Source organism: Leopardus geoffroyi, chromosome D3, assembly GCF_018350155.1.
Source record: "Leopardus geoffroyi isolate Oge1 chromosome D3, O.geoffroyi_Oge1_pat1.0, whole genome shotgun sequence".
NCBI classification, from domain to species: domain Eukaryota; kingdom Metazoa; phylum Chordata; class Mammalia; order Carnivora; family Felidae; genus Leopardus; species Leopardus geoffroyi.
Window position 1 is genome coordinate 74,454,090 of NC_059339.1, and position 23,479 is coordinate 74,477,568.

At 36.0% G+C, this 23,479-nt stretch overlaps 1 long non-coding RNA gene across 1 annotated transcript in view; it reads left to right on the forward strand.

The window, feature by feature from the left end:
• The window catches only part of LOC123588098, a 116,291-nt gene extending 93,090 nt beyond the window's left edge, over nt 1-23,201 (forward strand). Inside the window, exon 4 of the long non-coding RNA XR_006707699.1 lies at nt 23,089-23,201. This is a non-coding gene — a long non-coding RNA (uncharacterized LOC123588098). The remainder of the gene's footprint in view (nt 1-23,088) is intronic.
• Nucleotides 23,202-23,479: the final 278 nt, after the last annotated feature.

Below are 23,479 nucleotides of genomic sequence, written 5' to 3' on the forward strand. Positions count from 1 at the left end.
AGAGATAGTCTGAGAACAAAGGCAGAATGGAAAGATGAGGATGTTAAAAGGAAGGAAGGCAGGAAGGAAGGAAGGAAGGAAGATAGATAGGAAGATTAGATAGATTAGATTAGATTAGATAGATAGATAGATAGATAGATAGATGAGGGTGTCGTGCCAGGAATTAACTGTGCCTGGAGAGCTTCTTGTTATAGGAGATAATAAATGACTTATTATTAAAGTCCGTTGAATCAGGGTTTCCTGTTCCTTGTAGCTGAAGGTGTAACAATTGATTCATATGGTGTTTTGAGGATGTATGTGAGAGTTAAGCCCTCCCTACCATTTGCCAAGATGGGAAGATGTTATAGAAAAACCAATATATATTGCCATACTGCTTTATTATTCTTTATAGAAATTGCTCTTAATTTAAAAATAACTCCACATTTTACTTTTATTTTTCTTTTCATTTAACTTAATCTTAGCAATTATCTTGACAGATTTAAGGTAAAGTGCTTCATTCATGTAATAAAATTTGATTGACAGTTTTAATGTGTGGGGAAGGTTAAGATATGACTTTAGCATTAATAAGCTTTTAAGCTTTACATAGTACAAGCCAAACACACATTGAGAAAAATGGATGCAAAACCATGAAAGTCTTCCTAAATATTACCAAGAAAAATTATCCAAAAATTAGTTGTACTTGCTGTTAATATTTATTTTTAACTTTTTATATTTATTCTTGAATAAACTTTTTGAGGTGCTATTTATACACAATAAGATGCACACATTGTAAGTGCACAGTTTGATAAATTTATATGTTTGTGTAACCACCAACCCAATCAGTCATCCCAGAAAATTCTCTTTTACTCATTTGAGGTCAATACGTCTACCCACCCCCACCCTGCCACTCCATACCAAGCAACCAATATAATGTATTACTCTAGCTTAGTGTGGCTTCTAGGTTCTAGGACTTCATATAATTGTATCTGGCTTATTTTTCTCAGCATAACATTACTGAGATTCTTCCATGATGTTGAGTATATCATTAGTTTATTTCTTTTAATTGCTGTCTAGCATTCTACTGGATAGAATATACTACAGTTTACTTATCCATTCACTTGTTGAAGGATATGTGGATTGTTTCCAGTATTTGATTATGGACAAAGCTACTATACACGTGTGTACATGTTTTTGTGGGTATATTTTTTTTCTGGGTCATATGGTAAACCTTAACAAAAGTTAACTTTGTAAGAAACTGCCAAATTCTTTCCCAAAGTGGTTCTAATAGTTTGAGAGTTTGAGAGTTCTGGCCAACACTTAGTATAGTCAGTCTTTTTACTTTTAGCCATTTAAGTGAGTGCGATGTAATATCTCATTGTGGTTTTGTGTTTCCCGATGTTCAGTGATGTGTATCTTTTCATGTTTTTATATAATAAGACCATATTTTGGGGGTCTTTGTTCAACTCCTTTGCCTTTTTTTTCCTTTTTCCTTTTAAAATTAAATTATGGTTCTTACTGAATTGTAGCAATGCTTTATATATATAATTAGATACGTATCCTTTTTTCAAATATATGTATTGCAAATATTTTCACCAGTGTGTAGCTTTCTTTTTATCCATATTCTTAATGATGTGTTTTGAAGACCAGAAGGTTTAAATTTTGATAAAGTCACTTGTCTGTTTTAAAAGGCTGGTGCTGGGGCGCCTGGGTGGCGCAGTCGGTTGGGCGTCCGACTTCAGCCAGGTCACGATCTCGCGGTCCGGGAGTTCGAGCCCCGCGTCAGGCTCTAGGCTGATGGCTCAGAGCCTGGAGCCTGTTTCCGATTCTGTGTCTCCCTCTCTCTCTGCCCCTCCCCCGTTCATGCTCTGTCTCTCTCTGTCCCAAAAATAAATAAACGTTGAAAAAAAAATTTAAAAAATAAATAAATAAATAAAAGGCTGGTGCTTTTTTGTGTGCTAAGAATACAGCTTTGTCTACTACAGAGTCATGAAGATTTTTTTTTTCTAGAAGTGTTCTTCTAGGAGTTTTATAGTTTAGCTTTTTATGTTTAGTCTATTATGACTTCAAATTTAATTTTGTGTATGCAGTGATGTAAGAGTTAGTGTTCATTTTTAAAAATATAAATGTCCAGTTGTATTATCATCATTTGTTGAAAAGATAATTTTTTACTCGTTGAATTAATTTGGCACCTTTGTCAGCTGAATATGTGGTTCTACTTCTGAGCTCTCTATTCTGTTCCATTAATCTATTAGTTTATACTTACGCCATTAGCACTCTTTCTTGATTAGAGTATTCATAATAAATCTTGAAATCAGGTAGCACAGTTCTTCCAACTTCGTTTTTCTTTTTCAAAATTATTTTGGCTATTTTAGGTTCAGTGTGGTTCCACTTAAGTCTTAGGATCATCTTACTAATTTAAAAAAATGCTTGCTATTTTTGTGTGGAAATAAATCAGTGTGGGGAGAGTTGATATCTTGACAATATTAAGTCTTCTAATCCATGAGTATGGTATATTTCTTCATTTATTTAAACTTAAAAAAATTCTCTCATCAATATGTTTGTATTTTGCAGAGTATAGATTTACACATAACTTTCATATTTGATACTATTATAAAAATATTTTCCCATTGTTTTTTGCTTATATATACAATTGACTTTTATGTACTGAATGTGTATCCTACAACTTTGCTAAGTTTGTATTTTAATATGAAAATTTTAAAACAGAAAAAAGAGTTGAAATAAAATAGCATTAAATGCTTATACCTACCCTCTGGATGCTATAATTAATATTTTGCTTTGTTATCTTTATCATATTTGTATCTATCTATTTTCCTATCTTATTTCTTTTTTTGATGTATTTCTTACCGAGTTGCAGACATCGGAGTTTACTTCACCCCAACACTTCAGCCCGTGTACCATTAACTGGAATTCAATTACTGTTTATATTTTCTTTGTTTTAAAAATTTTTTTTTCAACGTTTATTTATTTTTGGGACAGAGAGAGACAGAGCATGAACGGGGGAGGGGCAGAGAGAGAGGGAGACACAGAATCGGAAACAGGCTCCAGGCTCTGAGCCATCAGCCCAGAGCCCGACGCGGGGCTCGAACTCCCGGACCGCGAGATCGTGACCTGGGTGAAGTCGGACGCTTAACCGACTGCGCCACCCAGGCGCCCCATATTTTCTTTGTTTTAAATAAAATCTTCCTATAGTGAAGTGTACAAATCTTGTTTACTATCTGATACCTTTTGACAAGTGCATAATACCTGTGTTATCATATATTCCTTCCAAGTCAGTCTCTGCTCCCACCTCCCCAGAAGCAACTATTGTTCTGATTTTTACAAAATGGTAGATTAGTTTAACCCATCTTAGAACTTTATACAAAAATAATTGTGCAGCGTGTACTATTTGGGGGAAGATTTCTTTCAATCAGCATGATTTCTTTCTTTTTTTTTTTCTTTTGGTTTCATTTATCTTGTTGCATGCATATGTACTTCTTAAATTGCTGGTAGTATTTCACTGTAGGGTATATCACTTAATTTATTTAGGCTGTTTCAAGATTATCTCACCAGTATTTTCCATTTTTCAGTGAAGTTTTGTGCATCTTTTGTTGACTTCTAAGTGTTTTATGTTTTTGATGTCATTATATACGGTGTTCTTTTGACAATTTTACTTTCAAACTGGTGGTAGCTAGCATCAGTTGATGTTAGATGTACAAAATAATTTATTTTTGTACACGGACCTTATATTCATTTACTAGTTCTGGTAGGTTGTTTTGTTTTTGTTTTTGTAGATTCTTTGGGATTTTTCTGCATGGACATCATGTCATTTACAAATATTTTCACTGGGTATAAAATTGTCACTTTTTATCTTTAGTACTTTCAAGATGTCATTCCTGTATCTTTTGTCCTCTTTTGTTTTTGATGAAGAGTTCTCGCCATTCTTATATTTGTTCCCCTATATCTGTTTTATCCGCTGGGTCTTTTTTTCCTTCTGGATTCTTTCAAAATATTCTCTTTATTTTTGATATTCAGAAATTGTCTATGATGTGCCCATATGTGGTTCTATTACACGCATCCTGCTTGCAGTTCATTGACCTTGGATCTGCATTTTGATGTTGTTTATCAGTTTTGAGAGAATTTTAGCCATAATTTCTTTAAACATATTTCTACCTTATTTTCATTCTCTTCTCCTTCTGGGACCACTGCTAGATATATGTTAGGTTGTCTGGTACTATCCTGCTGGTCCCACACTCTGCTCATTTTTCTTCAAACTTTTAACTCTCTCTTTTTCAGATCAGATAATTTCTATCACTCTGTCTTCTAGCTCACATAGCCTTTTAGCACCTCCAATCCATTGTTTGGCCCATCCAATGAATTTGTCTTTTTCCTTGTTGTATTTTTCAGATTTAGAATTTCCCTTTGCTTCTTCCTTTAATAGAATGATTTACAGAGACATGCTCAGATCTTAAGCATATCATAAATCAGTTTTCATGAATTCATATTAAAGATTCAGAATATTTTCATCATCTCAGAGAGTTCCCCTGTGTCTTAGTGGTATCCCTTCCCAAGATAGTATTCATAAATTATCCTAGGTTATTCTAGGATATAAATGGATATCCATATAAATGGTATCCATATAAATGGATAATGACATGGATATTTTGTGTATCTAGATTCTTTTACTTAACTTAATAGTTTCCAGATACATCCATGTTATTGAATGTATCATTATTTCATTTCTTTTTATTGCTGAATAGTTGTCAATTATAGGAATATATCACAGTTTCTTGACCTATTCTGTTGTGGACATATGTTTTAAATTCTTTTGGATGACTACCTAGAAGCTGACTTCCTGGGCTATATAGATGCATGTTTAATATTTTTATTAAATATTTTATTTTCAGATAGTTGTAGATTCACATTTAGTTTGAAGAGCTAATACAGAGAAATTTCATGTACATTGTATCCAGTTTCCTCCAATGGTAACATCTTGCAAAATGATAGAAAAACTTCACAAATAGGATATGGACATTAATGTAGTTGTCAAGATATACAACAGTTCATCACCATAGGGGCCCCTCATGTTTCTCTTTAATAACCATCTTTATTCTCTCTCTGCTCCTGTCCTTAACTTCTGGCAACCATCAATCTGTTTTCTATTTTTATAATTTTGTCATTTTAAGATTGTTATGTAAACTGAATCATACAGAATATAACTTTTTGGGATTGGCTTTTTTCATTCAGCATAATTCCCTGGAAACTCATAGAATTTGTTGCTTGTATTAATAATTGGTTCGTTTTTAATTGAAGAATAATCTCCTACATGTTTAATTTTTTAAATGTTTATTTATTTATTTTTGAGAGATACAGAGAGTGAGAGTGTACAAGTGGGGGGAGAGGGCAGAGAGAGAGAAAGAATCTCAAGCAGATTCCACACTGATAGTGCAGAGCCCAATGTGGGACTTGAAGCCATGACCATAAGATCATGACCCGAGCTGAAACTAAGCATGGGATGCTTAACTGACTGAACCACCCAGGTGCCCCCCTATATGTTTCATTGTTAAAAAACTATCCAATAGTTTCCCAAAATGGTTCTGCCATTTTACACTCTCACCACCCATTTGATTCTTATTTTTAGTTTCTATTTTTCCAGTAAGATTCCTTATCTGGTCACTCATTATGATCATATTTTTCATTAATTATTTGAACATTTTTTTTTTAGTTCTTTGAATGCATTTGTAGTAATTACTTGAATACATTTATCTGCTAAGCCGAACATCCAAGCCATGTTAGGTTTGATTTCCATTGACTTTAGTTTCTTAACTATGGATCACTTTTCCTATCTCTTCATATCCAATAATTTTAATTATATTGTAAATGATACAGGATTTTTTTTTCTTCCTTGGAAGAATGATGATCTTTGTCCTTCTATTGTATAAGATTGATTATCCTCTATTGTATAAACTTGGTTTTATGCTCTGGTAGGGTTGATCTTTGGAAAGCCCAATATGTTTCCTAAGTCCCTCTTCACTGATGGGACTTTCTCTCCTCTGTAGATCCTATTAGGACTTGGTTTTATCCTATTGTGGGGAGATCTAAAGTGGGACTTACTCTAGGTCATAGTCCTTATTTTTGTGGTGGAGCTTTTGTGAAGTTTCAGCTGGATGCCGACAAATACTACATGATGTTAAAAATCATGTTAACAGTCCTCTCTGACTGGGTAGGAAATTCAACTCTCCCAGCACTACTCAACTTTTAGTGTGCCTGCTTCTCTCTTAACCCTGCAGCAGCTGCCCTCTGCTAAGCCTCAAGTAGTTTCACCCTTTGCACTTGGCCAAGGACTTTTAGGGAAACCCTGCATAGACTTCTGGAACTCACCCTGGGTCCATTTCTCTCCTCTCTGGTGCCCCACCTTGCACATTCTAGCCACTCCAGCGGATTCGAACCCAGATATCTGCCTCCTCATGTCAGTAGGACACCATGCATATTTATGCATTTATATTCCAGCCCTAAGTACCACGAAAAGAAAGTTTTCCCTCAGAAGAGGAGTCCATTGAATGTGGAGCCCCCCTTGTGAGTTACTACTCAATTCTCAAGGATCACAATCTTGCATTACCTATTTCCCCATGTTTTGAATATTTGTCCAGTTTTACAGTGGTTTAATGTAGGAGGGATAGGTTCGTACCAGCAACTCAATCATACCTGAAAGTTAAAACCCACAGTTTACATTTTTAACCTCTTGTTTCATATTTTAGACAGTCTGTTTGATTTACATGAAACTTATCTACTTTTTTTGGCAGAGTATAAATTGCATGCTAAAAGATAGCCCTTAGCATGCAATTTTGAGTTGTAGACTTTTAGAATTTTAGAGTTAAAGGAGACTTAGAAACCACCGATTCGAACTTTCTTCTGTAATGAATGAGGAAACAGGTCCAGAGAGATTAGGTGATTTACTCAAGGTTGCACAGGTTGTTAGTGATTTAAAGCACCTGCTTGTGGAGGCAATAAATATCATAAAACTGCATCATGGTAATGAGTGGAAGCTGCCTTATCTTTGCACTATATATGAAAAATAAAAGGATTCCAGCAGTAAGCATATTCAGAGTATAAAGATTGCAAAAGGAACGCTTAGCCTGGCTAAACTACTTTCAAGTTTTTAAAATCCCTTTAGTCACACTCTTTTGCATAAAGCATCAAATGTGCTAATTAGAAAAGATTCAGATCTACTAATCAAAAGATATTTACTTGGCAAAATTATAAGTAATAAAATAAAGGTGCTCAAATAATTCTGTTTTTGCCTACCCTCTTCCCCCCCCCCCCCCCACCGATAAGGAGAATATACTGTTATTTTGACACCTTCTTCTGAGTTTGACGTATAAAGTAATCAACACCATTGTATAAATTAGTATTTTAATTTTATTCATCAGTGTTTAAATAAGTATAATAAGGAAGTAATACAAAGTTTACTTTCTAAACTAGTATATATGTCTAAAACTTAGGTTTCTGATTGTTACTTTATTGCTTTTTTTTTTTATGTTTATTTTTGAGAGAGACAGAGAGACAGAGCATGAGCAGTGGAGGGGCAGGGAGAGAGAGGGAGACACAGAATCTGGAGCAGGCTCCAGGCTCTGAGCTGTCAGCACAGAGCCCAACACAGGGCTCAAACTCACAGACTGCAAGATCATGACCCGAGTAAAAGTTGGATGCTTAACCAACTGAGCCATCCAGGCATCCCTCTTGCTTGTTTTATTAAACTGCCTTATAGTAGATCATGTATCAATATGCCCTATCTTTAAAAATGCTTTTATCAGAGTAGTACGTACTATGCCATGTAAGTGCCCCATTGCGTAATGCAAAAATAAAGGAATATGAATTTAAACACATTCTTATAAGGTCACCCACACACCAACTGTTAACATAATGTTTAAAACCTTGAGAAGTTAAGAACTGTAAGTCTGGAACATTTAAAAAAATACCCACTGTGCACTAGAGATAGTGGGATTAGTATGCAATAAAAACAACCTATTTACCCTGCTTCTGTCATCTGTAGTATTTATGATGAGTAACAATGACCTTCCAGTCCTTGATGCTACCTGATAAAGCAAACCAGAGGTTCTCTCTACACTTTCTATGGAAGCTGTAAAAGTTGCCATCAGTATATCCACTTTCCCAGTTCTTTCCTCTTACACTCTCTAGAATTTTTTAGGCTTTATGTCTTTTTGTCTCAGAGGACAGGTTTTGCAAAATTCAAAGGAAGATGAGACTCCTTGATTGTCCCAAGGACTGAAACTTTAGCTTTAGTAAATTTGGTTAAAGAACCAGATAATGTACTATTTATCAAATTCTTCATTTAAGTCAAAACTGTTTTGTAAAGTTGCATATCCAGAAAACCAAGTTCTCTTTCTTGTTGCCTAAGTAGAACTATATTGTTGCAAGACACTGCTTATAAAGTGGATTTATACTGTTACTTTGTGTATTACTACATAATACATGTATTGTCACAACGTTAAAAAAAAATACCCAGTGTGTGCAGAGAACTAAATGTTCTTTTAGAAATAAAGAATTTAGGAAAAGAGAGAAAACATGGTAAAAATCACCATTTAACAAGCTTAGTGAAAAATAAATACTATTCAATGGCAATAGAACATTATAAAGCTAGGAATTAGGATACGTTAGACCCTTGTTGAAGAAGACAACTTTACTGAAGGACGTTAAAAAAGAAGAAAAAGAACAAATAATCATAGATGGGAAGGTTCAGTATTATAACAATGCCACTTCCCCCACATCGATTTTTAGGTTTAATACAGTTCAACATAAATTCAAAATGGATTTTTTAAAAGTTTGTTTGTTTGTTTATTTAGAGCATCAGCAGGGGAGAGGCTGAAAAAGAGGGAGAGAGAGAGAATCCCAAGCAGGCTCTGAGCTGTCAGTGCAGAGCCCATTGTGGGGCTTGATCTCACGAACTGTGGGATCATGACCTGAGCCAAAATCAGCAGTTGGACACTTAACCGACAGTCATCCAGGCACCCCCAAAATGGAGTTTTTGGAAATTTAATGTTCAGAATTAAAATCAAGTGACATTGTCAATTTTTTTAAATGACAGATTTTGAAGAAAAAATTTTGTATTATATTTGATAATCAATGAAAGCTTTTAAATTCTGAACACTCTTTACAAATATTAAAGGAAAAAGATGAATAATTCAATAGCAATGACAAAACATGTACAGACAATTTACAAATTGACTAATAAATACATTTAAAAACCTTCTGTCTCATAATCCATGGTATGCAAATTAAATAACAATTAAAACTTTCAAATACTAATTTGGTAAAGGTGAAAACAAAAAACTTAATGTTGGCAAAGGTTTGGGGAAAGGAGCGCTTTTATCCTCTCTGCTGGGAGTGTAATTCAATTTGACAGAATGACAACAAACCAGCTTATTCCCTTTAACGAGGTAACTTAACTTTGGGAATTTATGTTTAGGAAATAATCAAAGATATTCTGAAAGCTGTCAATACAAGTGGGTTCACAACAGACTTATTTATGATAATGAAACTGAGAATTTTTAAGTTAAGTTGTCATATATTCATGTATGTGATATATTTATATAATGGGATGCTAGACAGTCTTTAAGGTTATTTGGAAATATTTAATGGGATTAGAAAATGCTACTTATAAGGTTGTTTATTCAGTATTCTTCATTTTATTTAAAAATATAAAAGCTAATATGCATACGCTTCAAAGACATGCATCAAAATGTTAACTGTAACTATCTCTAAGGGGCGTGTTTATGGATTTCTTTTTGCAAATTTTCTTCAAAGACATACATTAACTTGTCAATCAGTAATTTTTATGTGGAAAGAGGAGTGGACGAATAAAATATGTGTCTATAATATAAATAATGAGATCATGAAAAAAAATATGCCTAACAGTAGAGAGAGACGTTCTTAGAGGGTTCCAGTGTGGGCAGAATCAACTGGGGAGTGATTTTGTTCTCTGAGGAACATTTGTCATTGCCTAGAGACATTTTTGGTTGGGGAAGATTGGGGGTGCTATTGGCATCTAGCAGGTACAGGTCAGGGATGCTACTGAACACCCTACAATATCCAAGACCAAGACTTATACAAACCCAAGAGTTCAAAGATGTCAAGATTGAGAAACCTGAATATAGGGGAAAGTTGGGATTCCAAGATCTGCATCTCTCTTGAATCCACTGACAGTTTCCTGACCTTGGCAAGATCACTTAAGTCTTGTGTCTCAGTTCTCTCATCCGTAAAATGGAGTCAACAATTTCTTTAAAGGGTTTAGATGACTGAAAAGGAGCTTGTGAGACCGAGTGGTGATAAAAGATGTAGGAAGTAATTCCTATTTGAGAGGACGGAGTAATTACCAGCATTGCCTATTTCTCTCTGCTTTGAAGCACACTTAAAGGATTTAAGAGTTGCAAAGAGGTTTGGAAGAGTGTGTGAATTTGACTGATTCAACTGTATCTCCTTGTCGTATGCTTTAAACACATGAAAGAAAGATTTCCTGCAGTCCATTACAAGGGTCAATAAAAACCTATAAAACATTTCAACCAAACTGCTGCATTCTTTCCAATGTCAACTTGGAGTATTTTGAAATTATAGAAAGAGAATTTATTTTCCAATTGAATACACGGATCACAGTTTTCTTGCCCTTTTCATTTAAAAAATTATAAGCTTGGGGCGCCTGGGTGGCGCAGTCGGTTAAGCGTCCGACTTCAGCCAGGTCACGATCTCGCGGTCCGTGAGTTCGAGCCCCGCGTCGGGCTCTGGGCTGATGGCTCGGAGCCTGGAGCCTGTTTCCGATTCTGTGTCTCCCTCTCTCTCTGCCCCTCCCCCGTTCATGCTCTGTCTCTCTCTGTCCCAAAAATAAATAAACGTTGAAAAAAAAAAAAATTTAAAAAATTATAAGCTTTCTTTGAAACTAAAAGCATTTATCACTTTTTAAAAGGAAGTTGCTACATTTAAAAAAAAACAGACTTTTAATTTATTTAGATAGAATTTTAGCTTATAGTGCTTTATGCATTCACTAATTCCACATAATAAATTCCTTATTATTCGTTTAATAAATGGGGTGATAATATTTACATGGCAGTCACTAGGATTAAATCTAAATGGTATGTGTAGGGCAGTGCCTGACACAGAGTTAGTCCTTAATGGTTTCCTGTTGCCTTTACAAGAGATTCTGAAAGATCCTTAATACAGTGCTTAATAATCTGGTCTCCCCTTCACCCTCCTTTTCTTTGGGAGCCACTCTTTCTGTTCTACTAGGCAAATGCCTATTCATTCATTTTTCAGGTGTCACCTGGAGGCCACATTTCCAAGGAGATCTTGCCCATTCTCAAGATAAAGTTAGGTTGTTGGTGTGTGTAACTATGGCACCCTGTACTTGGCCAATACACATTACCTTTACAATTGGTTATTTGTTCAATGTTTGTCTTCCCTTCTCTACTGTAAGCGAAGGTGGAGAAAGAGGGAGAATGGGATCAAATATAACTTTTTCACTGCTGTATACCCAATTTTTGATCCATGCCTGGTACATAATAGGTGCTCTGTAATATTGAATTGAATGAACTAATGCATGATAAGATTATCATCTAGAAAAGTAATAACCGAAAGCCGATTTCCTCTAGTAAAATAAGGCATTAATTAGAAAGCAGTTTTGTGGCACCACTGTTAGTGGTTGATATTGGAGAATATGTTGGAAATTGCTTGGGCTACTCATTTTTCATCATTTTGTGGACATTAGTAAGTTTTTCCATTCCGTCAGAAAAACACAGTCTGGAAATATCTTCGTAGGGTTTCTTGAAATAAAAGTTTGTTGAAGGAAAGTCACCTAAATAATTTTGATTAGGAATTAATATTGAGTATCCAGTCAATTAGAGAAGGTGCTTAGGTATTTTTTTCCCTTTTCCAACTATATACTCACATGATTTGGGGTTCTTAGTGCTGTCATGGAAAGTAGGAGGAGATCTCACCTTGGTCTTAAGCCATAAGACAGAGTCAAAAACGCCTATCCTAGTGACTGACCCTACCTTCTTCTAATTCTTCCTATTGAGGAACTTAATTTATAGATGTAGCCCAAAGCTGACTACTTTTTCTTTAAACCTTTTATTTCATATGTATTTTTAGTTTAAAATTTGATGATATTGCTTATTTGAATTGTGTTTTTATGTCTAAAAATAAATGCAATATATAGTTCTACTTATAGCATAGAATACTGGTTTTGAATTTACAGAAGTGTTAAAGGTTTCCTTTTAAAATAAAAGTACTTAAGCAAAGAAAGTGAATAAGAAAAATGCTAAATATAAGTGGTAGACTGATAAAACAAGATTTTGAAGTTTATATATAAATGATTAATATTTTAGAAATCTTGGAATACTATAAAGTACTATATAATAGGGCTAGTAATATAGTGTTATAAAATAGTTTAATGAGATCCTTCTCTTGGCTTATAAAAAGTATAGATGGGCATTTTCTGACTCAAGAGTACATATACACCATTGAAGTGATACATCTTCAAGATATTTTGTTTCATGTTATAGGCACAGTGTCTGTTCCAACTGTAAGATATGACCTCAGAGCCTGGGGAGTAATAGGTATCTAGTCTTCCCCTAACAAAGCAGACAATGACATATAGAGATTACCCCATGCCCCACCTGCTTTACTATTCTTATAGTTCAACTTATTATGTTAACAGTGTTAGAGTCCATTTTGGATCATAAAGCACTTATAACCCATCCAGTACTGAAGAGTTGATGATAACCCACATTCTTTGGTAAGATGTTATAGTGAAGAGTCAGGTTCTAGTCTTCACTGAAATTTTAACTCCGCCATTTATTAGCTCTGTATCCTGGGCCATAGGACTTAATTTTATAGTGTGAATTTCTTGATCTATCAGTGAGGGACAAGGACTAGTTATTATGAGATTAAGCTAGATATGTATAGAAAGCATATACAATCTTGGTTTTTATTACTATTAGAAATTGTTATGGGTTGAACCATGTCCCACCAAAAAGATATGTTGACATCCTAACCCCCAATATATCGGAATATGATTTGTTTGGAAATAGTGTCATTGTAGATAAATGAAGTCATTCTAGGTTAGGATGGACCCTTAATTAATATGACTGGTGACCTTATAAGAAGGAAGGTGTGGAAACAGGCACACACAGATAACACCATGTGACAACAGAGACAGAGATTGGGGCAACTTCTATTAGGTTAGGCAGGGATTGCTAGCTACCACTAGAAGCTGGAAGAAGCAAGAAAGGATTCTACCTAGAGTCTCCAAGGGAGGATGGCCCTACTGATGCTTTGATTTTGGACTTCTAGTTTCCAGGACTGTGAGAGAATAAGCTACTGTTATTTTTAGCCATGCAGTTTGTAGTACTTTGTTATGACAGTCCCAGGAAACTAATATAGTAATGCAAAAACTATAGATTTTACAAAACAGAAATTACACACATATGGATTCTTCCCCTCTTTTCTCTGCTAAAGTCCACCTTTTGAAAACCTCCTTGGTCCTCAGTGTACCTCTTGAACTAGTTGTATTTTTCTCCCATATCCTTTCTTGGTTTAGGATAGTATGTTAAGAAAAAAAAAAAAAACCCACACATTGGCTTGGAAATGTGGTTTAAAAAAAAAAGCAATCACTCAAACAAAGAGACCACACAAACAACAAATAGGACAGAAACAAGAAGTGGCCACGTGAGAGGTAAAAGTGATGTTTGCTAAGCCGGAAGGTATGAGAAAAGACTAAATGAGTGAATGGCGTGAAGATAAATAGAAGCTGGATGTGCAAACTATTACTTAGACAAGTACCCAAATGGAACCTTTCCTTGTCCAATTCCAGCAACCCTGTGTTTCAGAAGGGAATTTTTATATCATAATTTCTACATGCTGAGTATAGTATAGAAGCTAAATTGCTTCTCATTTGTTTTTCAAGATAAGTTCCTAAATTTTGCTCACATGTTCCCTTTGAAAACGTTTAGGTTAGTTTTTGCAAAGCAAATCTTCACCCTTTCATAAGTGAACATGGGAGGATAGAAAGGTACTTTCTTGTCTGTCTCCCCAGGAAAAGTACATCTGAACAAGGTATAGTCTTCTCACAAGGGGAAAAGACCAAGTGGGCCCCTCGAGCAAATGAGTTGGCTTGACTGTCTTGCTTCCCCAAGTCCTGTAATGTCCCTTCTTCTTCCAGGATTCCCCAGTGTAGACTGAGGGTTGGATTCCTTTGGTGTATCCTTGGACCACTGGAGGATTTAATATTGAAATGATGAGCTCTAGAGATACACTCTCAAGATAAATAAAATATGTGTGTTTAAGCTTTATTATTCTGGTCATGTTGATATTTATTCTAATTGAGTTGTGATTTACTGAAAGCTATTGGTGTGGTTTCCTCCTTTACTTTGTATTTCTTTACTCTCCCTGCCCTTCCCAATGGCCTTTATTTTTCAAGTAACATGGAAGAGGTGGGGAGAGCATTTGGAGAGAAAGAGGAGGCGGGCCCTGCAAACAAACTAAGCAAATCTGGTACTCTGTTATAATTAAAGCAAGCAGCCTTATGTTTTGGGTTGTGGAAAAATATACTTCAGTCCTTAAAATATAAATATTTTTAAGGGCATTGCCTATTATTGCTTATGATTATAATAAAAATCATCCTCGTGGTACAGTAACAGATTTTGCCCAAGACTGATTATTGTCCTTGACATCCCCTGAAGTCTTCTTAAAAACTCAAATATGAAAGCAGATCTAAGAATTAAAAAAAATAGACTATATCCTGAAGTTGACATCTTAACATACAGATAAACACGTTCTATACAAGTTTGCCTTAATTTCTTATTGACAACTTTATATTCACTTAAGAAACACTTCCATGTCACTTCCTGTGTATCAGGCATTATTTTAAGGGCTTTACAAATACTTCCTTATTTAATCTTTCTAACATTTCTGTGAAGTAGGCATTATTATGCCTAATTCGTTATTATTATTACCATTAATACTATTATTACCATTAATTAACACTATTTTAACATGAAGAAACTGAGGAACGGAAAGATTAAGTAAGTTGCCCAAGGTCACGTAGCCAAGGATGGCATTTGAACCCAGACAATCCGGTTTCATGGTCTATGCTCCACTGTACTACGTCTCCCATTTTTGTCCATTAAACTTTTTATTTGTGCTTTTTTATTTTCCAGTAGAAGAAATCCCATGGCAAATTTGAAATGCAAAAATCCATTTTGTTAAGTGAATTTTTATCCATCAAATTTATCTTGTATGAAAACTTCTTTTTCATAAACTGTTTTCCTTAAAATAAGATCTATATATAATTGCAAATGTCTTTGTAATAAATATAAAATATAAACATATGGAATCTTTCCCTTTGAGGAAAAAAGGATTTTGGTAATCGTGTGTAACAGACTCCTTTGTACCATAAAAATTCATAGTCTTCTATCTGACGTTTGTGTTAGAAAATTCTAAAATTTCTTTTGCATTTCTATGCTTCATTTGAATCAAGCAATATGTGATAAAATGTGCTGGCTCTTGGTCTGGCCATTTCTTTAAGAAAGGCAACCTTATCCACAGTTATTTTTTCCCTGCCCCTCCCAGATTATTTTCCAGTGAAGTAAGGGAGTAATCATGGAAGATCGCCATATGGTAACAGTGAGCCATGTCAAACACACCCACCAATGGTAAGTAAGCCACCAATGACTAGATGACTTTCCATTTATGACCTGATAAGGACAAGTACTATCGTAGGTACAGATAGTGCATGTTGTAACACACAAATTGAGACATTGCGTTTGAATGCAAGGCAATTCTGACTAGTTTGTAGTGCAAAATTCGAACAGTTACACTTGCAACCAGATGATAAAAAGATGAAATACACTCGGTCATATCTGTATATGAAAAACTTTGTCTGAGGAATTTTAAGAAATCATCAGATTTTCCCTACAGTTTCCAGGTATTTTTTTTTTCATTTTTTAAAATGTTTATTTATTTTTGAGAGAGAGGGGGGCACAGAGAGTGAGTGGAGGAGGCAGGGGAAGAGCAGATAGAGAGGGAGACACAGAATCTGAAGCAGGCTCCAGGCTCTGGGCTGTCAGCACAGAGCCTGACATGGGGCTCGAACCCACGAACCGCGAGATCATGACCTGAGCCGAAGTCGGACGCTTAACCGACTGAGCCACCCAGGCGCCCCTCCAGGTATTTTCTTTTCTATGGAACACACACAGATGCTTTTCTGTTGCTCTTGGACAAATAGCGTATGTAATGAGAATGTGTCTGCTCCTTTTGTTTCATTCACATGATATTTTAATGATTGGAAATTTAGTCAGAATTGCTAAGGATTTGTTTGTTGCTGAAAATATGCAGGAATAAAAGGGAGAGGTGTCCTACACAGAGCTAGAACAGTTGGTATTTTTCATCCAGTACCAAAATTTTAAAAAGTATCACCTACCCTCCATGTCCTCCCTTGTACCTCAAATAAACGGCAGCCAACAACCACAAACTCTTATCTCCACTCCCAGAGGACTGTGGGAGTTTGATGACTCAGGTCATCTCAAAGAGAACACTGCATCCTAGAGAACAAGCTGTTTCTTTTAGTTGGAACTACACAGTAGCAAACAATAATACATAATAATAGCAAAGGTAATGCCATGAACGTATGACCTCACTCTCATTGTGATTTTCCTTCAGGGCTTTCTGGGAGGGTCCTGAGAGCAGATTTCCTGGGTAGCTGTGCAGATTCTCTAGAAAAGCCCATGTCTTTTACCCTCTCTTTTCATGAATGGATCAACACTGGGAAGGGAACAATTGAATTGAGTGTATCATTTCCAACAATCACAAAGCTTTCACTACAGATTTCAAAGGAATATTCCAACCACAACAGGCACTGAAATGTGAGTACTGAGAAAAAATCCATTGGATTTTTGAAAGGGCAGTTTCAGTTCTGTAAAAAGCTGCAACTTTATCCGCTTATAAAGCAAGCCAGTTCTCTAGTGATTTTAGCCCATGATATGTTACTTCTCACTTTTGCAGTTACCTACTTGGAGCCTGGTTGCTCTGGTTTCAGTATTAGGTTTGTGTTGAGTTGGTTGATTGAGTTGGTTGGTTAAATTGATTGAGGTATGAGCAAGGACAACTTTCAACTGCTGAAAAGATACAGCTATTGCCAAGAACAGATAAATCTCTTCCCTTTTCTGAGGAGATCAGTTATTGGGTCAATTGTGGCTGAGAAGTGGGAGATGATCATCCCTGATGAGCCCAGGGAACCCTAGCAATATCAGGACCTCTTAGATAGTCTAGGCCTTTCCACTCCAGGGCCTCCAGTACAATGTGCAAAGTGAGAATGTCTACATTTCTGGAGTGGCCCACAGTCAGGGCTTTATAGTTGATCTCAATCTGCTCAAATGCAGGGTTACTCTGAGGCCTTATCCAAGAAACAGATAAAGATACTTTATATGACAGTGATCACCCTTTTATCTGGGAGATCAGGCACAGTCACCTTCATTAGCCAAGGGGCCCCATTTCACAGAACATGACTGTGTGAATTGGTCTGGGTCTTGTCGATTCATTTTCTCAGGAAGCAGACATTGAGATGGAGGTTAGCTTGTAGGAGTTTATAGAAAATACTTTTGTGATTAGCACCCAGAGAAAGAAAGGTAAGGAAGCAGGATTGAGAAGAAGGAGAAGTTGGGGGATTGTAATGCGGTCTCAGTGTAGGCTCCAGCCAATTCTATGAGGGACTGGAAGGATGGGAGGACCTTTCAGCTTTTGTCACATTTGTTTGAGGGGCCAGGCATTTATATACCCCACCCATCAATCAGTTGGTTGATGTGGACTGACCTTGGATGAGGTGTAAGCTTGAGGTGTAAGGATGTGTCCTCAGCAGACACCATATACATAGGGATTGAGACTTGAGAACTGTCTACCAGAAGCACTCCTGGTATCTGGGGAGTAAGTCCTCCGTTTTTAAGGGGGAGTTTAAGTGGAATATTACAGTGTCTACCACACGAAGATGTGTCTCAAAGGTTATTTCCATACATGGTCCTCCCAGCAACGTATTCAGAAGATATCTCTGAGATGATAGACATACTCTATATCTGCACCAATCAAGTAGCCTTAGCCACAAATTATTATTAAGCACCTAAAACGTGGTGATAGTAATATTGAGAAACTAAACTTTTTTAGAAAATTTATTTATTTTTAAGAGAGTGCAAGCAGGGCAGGGCCCGAGAGGGGGACAGAGGATCTGAAGTAGGCTCTGTGCTGACAGGCTGACAGCAGCAAGCCCAATGTAGGGTTTGAATTCATGAACTGCGAGATCATGATCTGAGCCAAAGTCCTACAGTCAACCGATTGAGCCACCCAGGTGCCCTGAGAAACTAAACTTTTAATTTTATTTAGTTTCAAGTAATTTAATTTTTAAATTGATATATAATTCACATATCATAAAACTCACCCTTGTAAGTGTATAATTAAATGACTTTTAATTATATTCACAAAATTGTGCAACCATAATGACCCTGTAATTCTAGAACATTTTCAGCACCCCCAAAAGAAACCCCATACTCATTAGCACTCAGTCCCCATTCCTGCCTCTCTCCAGCTCCTGGCAAACATTAATTTATTTTCTGTCTCTATGTATTTGAGTGACCTTATAGAACAAATTAGCTGGCTTTCTCTCTTCTTTTATTTTTTGAAGCATCTACGAAGGACTGGTTTTAATTTTTCTTTAAATGTTTGATAGAATTCATCAGTGAAGACATCTGCTGCTGGGCTTTTCTTTGTGGGAAAGTTTTCAATTACTGATCCAATCTCTTTACTTTTTTATAGGTCTATTTATGTTTAGTTCCTGAGTCAGTTTTACTAGTGTGTATTTTTCTAGGAATTTGTCTATGTTTTCTAGATTATCTCATTTGGTGGTATTGAGTTGTTCATATTATCTTCTTAAGATTATTTTTATTTTTGTAAGGTTGATAGTAACATCCCCTCTTTCATTCCTGATTTTAGTGGTTAGATCTATGCTCTTTTTTCCTTGGCCTGTCCTGCAAAAAGCTTGTCAGTTTTGTTGATCTTTTCAAATAATCAAGAAATGGTTTTATATATTTTCTCTATTGTTTTCCTAGTCTCTTATTTATTTCCTCTCTAGTCTTTATCATTTTCTTTTTTTTTTCCTTGTCTAACTTTAGTTTGTTCTTCTTTTCCTAGTTTAAGGGAGAAGGGTAGGTTGCTGATTTGAGATCCCTCTTCTTTTTAATATAGGCATTTACAGTGATACATTTACCTCCATGCATTGCTTTAAATATATGCCATAAATTTGATGTTTTGTTTTCATTATCTCAAAATATATTTGTTATTTGTTTTATAATTTCTTATTTGATTCATCCCTTATTTAAAAGTTTGTTGGGCGCCTGGGTGGCTCAGTCCATTAGGCATCCAACTTTGGCTCAGGTCATGATCTCACTGTTCATGGGTTCGAGCCCTGTGTCAGGCTGTGTGCCGACAGCTCAGAGCCTGGAGCCTGCTACGGATTCTGTGTCTCCCTCTCTACTTTGTCCCTCCCCTGCTTGTGCTCTCACTCTCTCTCTCAAAAATAACCTTAAAACAACAACAACAACAACAACAACAACAGTTTGTTATTTTCCACATGTTTGTGTATTTCCCAAGTTTTGTTCTGTTGTTGATTCCTAATTTCATTCTGCTGTTGCCTGACAATATAATTTGTGTGATTTCTATCTTTTTAAACTTATTGAGACTTGTTTTATGGCTGAACATGTTGTCTATGCTGGAGAATGTTCCATGTACATTTGAGAAGAATGTTTATTCTGCTGTCATTGGGTGGAGTGTTCTATAGATATCTCTTAGTTAATTTATATTATTTTTCAAGTTTTCTGTTTCCTTGATCATCTGTCTAGGTTACTGAAGTCTCAAAACATTATTGCTGAATTGTCTGTTTCTTCCTTCAATTCTGTGATATATCTCAAGTTATTTGTGTCCTTGAATCTAAATTGTGTCTCCTATAAACAGCATATAGTTAGATCATTAAGAAAAAAAAAATCATTTTTGCCAGTCTCTGCCTTTTGATTTGAGTATTTAATCCATTTACATTTAATGTAATTACTGATAAAGTATAAGTATAATTTATGTCTGCCATTTTGCTATTTTTTCTATGTACATTATAAATTGTTTGCTTATTCCTTTATCATTGGCTTCTCTTGTGTTAAATGTATATTTTCTAGTGTACCATTTTGATTCCCTTGGCTTTTTCTTTTTATAATTTAAAATATTTTATGATTGCCTTGGAGATTAGACTTAATATCTGAATGTATAACAATTTAGGTTGGATTAATATCTACTTAATTTCCAATAGTATACAAAAACTTTGTTCCTAGATAGCTCTGTTCCCTCCCTGCTCCATTGTGCTATAGTTGCCTTATGAATTACATTTTTATATTATGTGCCTATCCACATGGATTTATAGTTATTGCTCTATGCAATTGTCTTTTAAATCAGATAGGAGAAAAATAGAGTCTTTGCCAGTCTTTTGTTTTTTCACATGGATGTGAGTTCCTGCATATAAGCCATATTTCCTGTTTCTTTACATGTCTTGTAATTTTTTGTTGTAATTTGAACGTTTTATATAATGTGGTAACTCTGGAAATCAGATTTAAACCCACTGCAGGATTTGTTGTTGTTGCCTTTTGTTTGTTTAGTGGTTTTCCTGAATGAATTCTGTAAGTCTGCATTATTTGTCACTGTGACCACTAAAGTGTCTGCTTGATTACTTTAGTAGTCAGCTAATGTTTGTACAGAGATTCCTTAAATGCCTGGAACCAATAAGTCTCCCAGGCTTTATTGAGAGACTCTGTGTGGGTGTTGGAGCATGCCTTCTAACATTTGGGCAGACAGTTTATAACTGTGCTTTAGCCTGTATTTCCTGCTTGCACAGAGCTTCAGGGTCAGCAAAAGGTGAGAATTTAGGGCTTTCTCAAGTCTTTTCTGGGCATGTGCACAGCCTTACTCATGTATATACAGCCTAGATTCCCAGAAATATATTAGAGCTTTACAAAGCATACTATGGATATATTACTTTCCAGCTTTTCCTTAATTTTTTTCTCAACTCATTTTTTTTTTTTTTTTTGCCCCGATTGTTAGTGTTGCATTAGACAGGTGTGATATTAAACAATTGCCACTGATTGTTTTCAACAGATGACTCCTGTTTTCACTGATCAAACTGTAAGGTCAAATAAAGGCAGGGCCTACAAATGGAGCTTGCAGGTATTTTGGGGGAGCTTCAAATCTGTTCTCCTTCCAGTGGATGTTAGGCTGCTGTTTTCAAAACTAGTATGATTATAAGGCTGTTTTGTTTTGTTTTGTTTTGTTTTGTTTTTAAGGTTACTGTGGAGCTGAGAGAGAGGGATTGCAATTGGGTCAGTTAAAATTCTACAAAGCTAGTTATTCTTACCAAGAGCTAGTATTTTCTTTTTATCAATGTGCCTCAGATTATTGCAAACCTTTGGTTAATTTCCAAAGTTCTAAAGATGGTAACATTGACCATTTTTTTCAGTATTCTTGTTGCTTTTATGGAGGATTCGATTTTCAGAAGTCCTATTCTATTTTTGTTGGTGTCAGTCCAAGAGAGGGCTAGGTATTGTGCTGTTCGGCTCAGATTTAGCCTTTGAAGAAGACTTGACCTCCACAGAGTTGATGTGAGTAATGAAGACTCAAATAGAGAGGTGTAGTAAACCTTGAATGATATTCAAGTTGAAGTTACATTAATTTCATCAATATAGAGTGCCTCATTCTTCTTTTCAAAGAATTCCCTTAGCAGGATGTAGAGGGACAAATGAGTTCTGGGTAAGAGTTGATGTATACAATAACAGAAGTCTTCAGTTTTGGCTCATAAAATAAACATCCTTGTTAATAGATGTGCATCGTTTGGGCATTTGTCTGGACTTTCTCATACTTGGGACACCAGGATGGATTTCTAAATTTTATTTCCAGTTTTTACTTATTTTGAGAGAGAGGGAGAGAAAGAATCTGAAGTAGGCTCTGAGCTCTCAGCACAGAGCCTGATGTGGGTTTTGAACCCACAAATCATGAGATCATGACCCAAGCAGAAATCAAAAGTCGGAATGCCAAAAAAAAAAAAAAAAAGAGTCGGAATGCTTAACTGACTGAGCCACCAGGATGCCCCAAGGATTTCTAAACCTTGATCTAAATCACCTCTTTATTAATAAACTAGTTATTTGGGTTTCCTGGTGGGTAGAATGGAGATCTGTGGAGTGTGCAGACAATACTATTGCAAATGCTGTATTGGCAAATGCTGTACTATTGGCAAAAGAAGTATAGGGTGGCATTTCCCAGACAACAAAGGCATTATGGGTAGAGAGCCAGTAGAGGACCTGTGAACAATGATTAATGATGGACAGCTCCTTGGCGTACTTTGATTTGGATGTTTTGTTTTTGTTTTTTTCTTCCTGGGTACCCAGGACCACGATTACTCACTTAGCACTGTGTTTGGATTGGATAGCCATCTGTCATTGGGCTTTCAAGGCCTGGTTTACAAAGTTGCCTTAGTTTATTATGATTTGATACAGAAACAAATGCTAACTACTACTAATTTCACGTGGATGCATAATGATTCTTGGTAGCTGAGCATGGGGTACTCTGGGGGACAATGCATGGTGAAGTTAGTCAGTTCCTCTTATACTACTGGGCCATGGCTGTTTCTGGACTGGGTATGATGCTCTAGACCTGATACCCGTCTACTAAATGACTGCTTCTTCATGATTAGGTGCTGCAAAGGATTAAGAATGAGCTCTGGGAGCCCCAGCAGTAGGTGAACCAGAGAAGTTGACTACATATGTTTCTTTCTCATACTTAATCTCCAGCCAGGAGCTGAGAATAAGTACCAAACCTTGCTTCATAGAAAATTTAAGAGGAAGGGGGAAGGTTTGGTATATAGGGTTTTAGGATGGGATGGAATGTATTACATGAGGTATGTATAACATAACGTACTTTATAATAATTAGGACAATAGACCAACCTCACAGAAAAATCCTCTTTCCTTGTTAGGATATTACTGTGAACTACAAGCAATTTTTCCTGTGTAGAGCTGCAATATTAACAAGAAGCTGGGCGGTCTGATGAGTTTTTCTTCATCTCTCAGGGCAACGGAGTATGAAGAAATGGGAAGGTAAGAACATTTGGAAGATCGGAGCGGCTAGCTCTGTTGCCTGGGCTCTGAGGACTGTGAGCCTTACTTCTGGCATTGTGTTTACATCCCACAGCATTGGTTGTATGGCCACTGGGTAAAGGGCTTTCAGACCTAAGGCCTCAAGTATGATTCCCTGTTTTGGTTAAGGCCTGGCCAGCAGTGGCACTATGGGCCAGAGCCTATCAAAAAATTAATTAATTAAAAAAACAAAACAAAACAGCTCTCACCAGATCTGTGGCTGATGCTAGA